This window comes from Phoenix dactylifera, chromosome 9 (genome assembly GCF_009389715.1).
Source record: "Phoenix dactylifera cultivar Barhee BC4 chromosome 9, palm_55x_up_171113_PBpolish2nd_filt_p, whole genome shotgun sequence".
Lineage (NCBI taxonomy): Eukaryota > Viridiplantae > Streptophyta > Magnoliopsida > Arecales > Arecaceae > Phoenix > Phoenix dactylifera.
This window is the reverse complement of record NC_052400.1, coordinates 8,159,193-8,165,517: the sequence shown is the minus strand read 5'-3', so window position 1 is coordinate 8,165,517 and position 6,325 is coordinate 8,159,193.

Below are 6,325 nucleotides of genomic sequence, written 5' to 3'. Positions count from 1 at the left end.
GGATTTACACCTTACTCCGCTAACAGTAATACACATTTGGATTCTGATTCTAGTCGTCTTATTTGGTACTTCCGCTAACAGTAATACACATTTGGATTCTGATTCTAGTCGTCTTATTTGGATTCCACGTGAGACCATTTTAACCATCACAAATAAAATTAAACAGTATTCAGAAGTAAAATGATGAGTAAGTCTAGACTAAATTTTTGAAAATCATAACTAGAACATATAATGTTTGATTAAGATTTTTTTAAAAGAATCAAATAATTTTTTGAGATATTTAACGTAATGTCCTACTTTGTAGGGCTAGCGATCGAGCTCAAATTTTATCGTTTGAGTCTAAAATAGGCAGGTTAAACAAAAGTTTCATTTTCAGATAAAATTTTACCAGACATACTCTCCTTCCGAGAAAATCAAGTGAAGTAATAGAAGATTATTGATGGAAAAGTCGAGATCTACCTCCTAAAGAATTTTTGCTTTTTCAAATTTATTTCTTCTAGTGATTTTTATTTTAAAAAATAAAGTTCTATTAGAACTAGAAAAACGAATCCGACTTAAATTATATAAAGGTGAACCTCATCATTATAAATAAAGTTGTGTAGCTCATTTTTTATCATGAATAAAAGAAAATTTAACATAAACTCTACTTTCATAATTTTTTTATCTTTTTATTTATTTATTTATTTTTAAAATTTGAGTTAGGCAAGTTGAGAAAAATCTTATTCCTTCTGATCGGATCATAGGATATCTTTGCTCAGTATTCCATTTCCATCTTGCTCAATGGGCAGGCGGAGCCAAGCTCAACCTAAAATACTATTTGATTTAGTCAGGTCTGAACTTGGCCTAGCCCGGCCTACTCAATGTGAAAAGTAGGCGTACAGGCCTACTTTTCACATTCGAGCGCACTATTTACGACTTTCGAGCGGGACCTCAAGCTGCCTCCCCCTCCTCCACGATGGGATTTTCCAATCCCCATCCTCCTTTCCATTCCAATGGCAAATGGCAACAGTCAATTGAAGGGATGGCGAAGTGGTTCGATGGGATGAAGGGGTTTGGTTTTATCATGTTGGAAGACGGTGATGAAGACCCTTTCATTCACCAATCGTCGATCAAGACGGAGGGCTACCAGATCCTCATGGGGAGCCACGGAGTTCACCATCGCCGAGGGCGACGGTGACCGCACCAAGTCGATGTCATCGGCCTTGATGGATCAAATATCCTGGGTGGCAGCTGAATGGATGGATCTGGAAGCAGGGTTGAGGCATGGGCGAGGAAGATAAGAAAATAGATAAGAAGGACATATTTTATATTTTATAATATATATTTTATATTGTATTATATTATATAAATTCTAGGTTTGGGTTGAGTCGATATAAATTTGAGCCCGGTCTGTTTAATGGGCATGCTCAAATTTTCAGGACCGATCTAACCCACTGGGTTAAAATCCAAATCAAGGACAAACCCAAAACTCGTCCCCGCTCGGACAGGCCGTTTGGCATTTGAACAAGTCTACCCTCTAGGATTTTGGGTCGTTGCAATATACAGCCAACTATGAGAGGAAGACGTGGATTGAAATTCTATTTCATAACTATTTAAAATACTGATCATTTCATACGCCGTAGACCGTAGTACAGTTTTATTTCTTTTGCATGTTGCATTTCTTTCTCATCTGAGTATTTTACATCGAGAAGAAGATTGGTCGCAATACTTTGTGATCTAAACCGGTTCCATGGCAGAAAAAAGCTGTTTTTTTCCCACCCAACACCTTTTTTATCTTTTGAAGTTGAAATCCATCTTTTCTCTCTCACGCTCCACCCTTTCAAATGCAGCCACGGTTGTAGGATTTTGAATGCCATTTTGGTATCATATCAAATTGGGGATGCGAGTGTGATGCAAGGCTTCTAAACCTGTCTCCTAATTCAGAGGATGCTAAGATCTCCAAAGAGGCTGCACACACCACTCAAGGAGTACTATAATTGGTAATGGTGGTTCTTTAACTTTGTTGTTTGTGGTTTCTTTCTCTGATTCTTGGCACAAGCTATAGTAATAAATCTGATTTTCTTGGCTTATATCAGCAAATCAAGACCTTTATAATTTGTTAACATTTTGATTTTTTTTCTAATTCTACGTGAAAATACCAAACTAACGTCATAGGGAACCCCAACCGTAAATGTTAGAAGATATATATACCTCATAATTTTTTCATAATATCAAGATCATAGCAAAAACTAAAACATGTTTCTAATGGGAAAAGTGCCTATTTTGGATAATATATGGCAATTAAAAATAAGAGAAATGAATTCCTTTCAATTTTGGTTGTTTTATTAACGTGTCCTAAAACATTGAGAGATTTTTCATCATAACAAAGGATTTCTTAAAAAACAAGAGAGGAATAATAAGAAAAAAATATGTTGCTAAGACAGATTGGAGACACTCATGTGAAATCAAGTTAATAGCACAGAGAAGGTAAGGCTGGTAGGTCCTCGGTCTTTGTATTTATAGGTTAATAGAGTTTTCATGCCAGAACCTGTCTGATATGAACTTTCACCAATTTGTTTTTAACTGATATAGAAGCGTCCAATTTCATTTGGATGGTAAAAGAAAAGAAAGAGGAAGAGAGATCAATAAAAATTTAGGGAAAGAAGGGAAAAAAAATATTTTACTCTGTTATGAATCTAGTGTGCAGCCCAAGCAATTTTAGCCAACTCGTGTTGCACTTGAAATCACCCTCGGCGTAGGTGCTTCATCACGCTTTTGGGTTGCCGTATTGGTGTAGGCCTTATGTGTTGCCCTATGCTATTTATTGAAATGAGAATGTGCCGCGGATTTTCCATCCCATCTGGATGAATACTGTAATGTCTGGGCCCAATACTTTTGAAGCCCAGTTTGAGGGTATTTGGGCTAAGTATTGTGGGCCGTATTGGACCCATGGATAGCAGCCCATGGAGAGCTGCCACTTCACGCCTAAGGGCAGAAATAACAGGGCCCTAGCTGGCCAGTAGGGAGAAGGCCAGTTGTTGGCCCCTAACCATGCAAATTAGGAGCCCGCCACTTCTCATCCTCGGTTAATGGAGGACTTAGCTAGCTTGAGGAGGGGAGGCAGCTGGAGGCTCCCGGAGCAAGGGAGAAGGAGAGGATGCCACCTCTCCAAGAGGTCATATCTTAAGTTACATTATATAACCCTTAGCTTGCTAACCCACAATTTACCATACCCTCTTAACCTCTAGCCCTCTGAATTACTGCACCAAGAAGCCGGACCTTTGGAGCTGGAGGTTAAAGGAGTGCTGAAACCCTAGGAGAGGAAGGAGGGAATGCGTGAAGGTGATATTGCTCGGCTGCAACCAACCGAAGCAAGGTAAAAGGCATTTCCCTTAAGTAGATAGGGTTCAAATGAGGTAAGAGGGGTGGACATTGATCTGTGAAGTACTTCTCCCCCCTGTTTCAACAGTGAAACAGAGAGGAGAAGACCCTGGCATAGGGAAAAGACTGTCGGACTCCACCACGGGCCGGACTCACAGGTCGCGGGCCGGCCTGAGAATGACCTAGGTCCGACCTAGGCCCAAGCCCGGTGTTCATCCGGGCCGAGCCCAACCGGACTCGGCCTGTTGGTGGACAGGGCACCGCAGCCTTAGCTGCGGCTACCCTAGGGCACAGGGGCGGCCACGGGCCGCCAGGTCTGGCCGAGCCAGCAACAGATGCGGCCACAGGGCCGCCAGCCCCAGCTGAGCCCTCACCTCTTCTCCGGTGAAAAGGTGGTGGCGCCGCTATAAAAAAGAAAAAGAAAAAGAAGAAGAAAAAAGGGGAAAAGGAAGCAGAAGAGTGGAAATAAACAAAAAAGGGGGACGGGGGGCTTACCGGACCCTTGAGGCTTCATCCTCGGACGGCTGCTTTACCTCACCATGGTCAGAGCAGGTGAGGACCTCCCGGAGGAGATCGGGCCTCGGCCCACCTCCCGACCCTCCTTCTCTTCTCCGGCATTACTTCGGAGAAGAGGAAGGGCCGGCCTCCCGTCCGCTGCTGCTCCGAGGTGGAAGCACCACCTCGGCCGGTGGGTCGAGGGAGTCTCACCCCTCCCTCGGTTGCCAGCAAGAGGAAGGGGAGGAGCTGGAGGGCTGCGGAGGAAGAGGAAGAGGCCGGAGGAGGAGAAGACCGGGGGTTTCGGCCGAAGCGGCTAGGGTTCCGAAGAGAGAGACAGAGAGAGGGAGAGACCGGAAGAGAGAGAGGGGAGCGGGAGACGAAGAGGCGAAGCTTCTGGAAGAACCCAGAACGACCCCTTAAGCGGGTCGGCCTAACGGGTCGGATCCGAGTTCGGATCTGAAACCTGTTAGGCCCAAATAACTTAAAATAGGTTTGGTAAACCCAATAAAAATTAAATTGAACCCAATTGAATAAAATGGGTTAAATTCAAGCCCAAATGGCGTCGGATCTGAACCTAACTGAGCCTGAACGAACCCAATTAAACAAATTGGGTTAAATCCGAATCCAATGAAGCTCAATTGAGCTGGGTCCGAACCTCATTCATGTTATGTTAATCACAGCTCAACAAGCTCAATTAATTTTAAATCAGGCCTAGTTCAAGTCCAATTAAATTAACAGAAGGCCAAATTGGCTAGAAAAGGCTGGACCTAATCATAAATCAGGCCCAACCCTTTTATTAAAAGCCAATTAATCTATGTGGACCCAATTTGGTTTTAATTGAACCCCAAAGGCTTCAAATTGGGTAAATTGGATTGGGCTAAGATCCTTGGATGGGATCCAAGCAAGTCCATAGTAAGATGAATTAAATTGTATAATAAATAAATAGAGCATAATGTGACTCTTATGATGTGATTTTAGGTGACTAAGGATCTGTCACCTGGACTTAAGAAATTTGGAATAACGAATTACTGTAAGCAACTTGCCTTAATCTTTTATGGATCATGTTACTTTATGTTATGTCTTCTTACATGAAATACCAAGTATAAGTTATTTGTCCTCATCTAGTTGGATCATGTATGCAAGTAGCCAATTTTTTTAATCTTAATATGGATCATGTGAGCATCATGATTATTAAGATTTTCTAAGTATTATTCATATACATACTTCATATGTGACATATTATGAAAAGTAAGTAACATGCCTGATCTCATAATTTATGGTTATGCATGCATCATGTTTATGCTGATTTTAAAGTATCATGCATGCATGTTGATATAGTAATTACATCTAGCTATGTGTACTACTTGCAAGAGGTACTATGGGCTCTTGATGCTACGGGCTGAATACAACTGAGCCGGCCTTGCTAGTGGCCGAGAATGACTGAGTGATGCAAATAATGGCATGACTACAAAGGAACCCGTTCAAGTTCTAACTGAGCCGGTTACAAGAGCATGAGCTAAAGTGTTCAAGGAGGCATTAAACGGGCTGGTTAAAGAAGTTTGGGCTCAAAGCAAATTTGTGGAGGTCCATTGAAGGTGATGAACATGTTCCACAAAGCTGGAATTCCATAATTCAAGTTGTGGAATAATCCGAAAGAAATCCTCAAAGATTGCAGCACAATTGGCGTGTTATAGGGGCTTAGTTTCTGTCCTTGGTTGCTTTCCCATTTTGACTCATCAAGGAGAATAAGTGGCTGCAATTTCAAGCAATCTTTTCAAGACAGCTCATTTACTTGCCTTATTTGATATTTTAGGTTTATAATTTCGGTTTTGTAAGAAGAAAGAAATCAGAAAATTTCTTGTTTTCTTTTTAGTTGTTTAGGCAAAATTAAGGCAGCCTATTTTGGGGTTTTCTTTTTTTTCGTAGCTGCAAATTCGTGGACCTTTTGTATTTAAAAAAGCCTTTGGCTTATTCGAGGGGGCAGATCATATTTTTCAGAAAATTGGTGAGTTTTTATTCTCTTTGGTTCTTTGAAGGACTATTCGAACTTATCGGAATTTTCCGTGGCGTTCATCATCAACTTATCAAGCAGATTTCCACTATCATTTGTGGCGTCTTCCTTATACCAAGGTTCTTGTTTCGCATTAAACAACGGGTTGAGGTCAAATATACCAAGGTTCTTGTTTTTGTTGAAGCAACGGGTCGAGGTCTCCCAACCAAACCTGATCGTGGGCGTTCTTGGGTTTCCCTATTGTTTGACGGGTCTCGTTATTCTTGACGGGGTTCGCATCACTGAGCCAGCCCCACCAGTGGCTGATAAAAAATTGAGCTGGCCCCGCCAGTTACCGTTAATGAATTTGCAATAGCATCCGAGAGTATGAAGTACGACATGCCGGGGGCACGATTTTTACAATATATATATTTTTATGAAAATTCTTGTTGATATAAAACATGGATTTGTTTACTC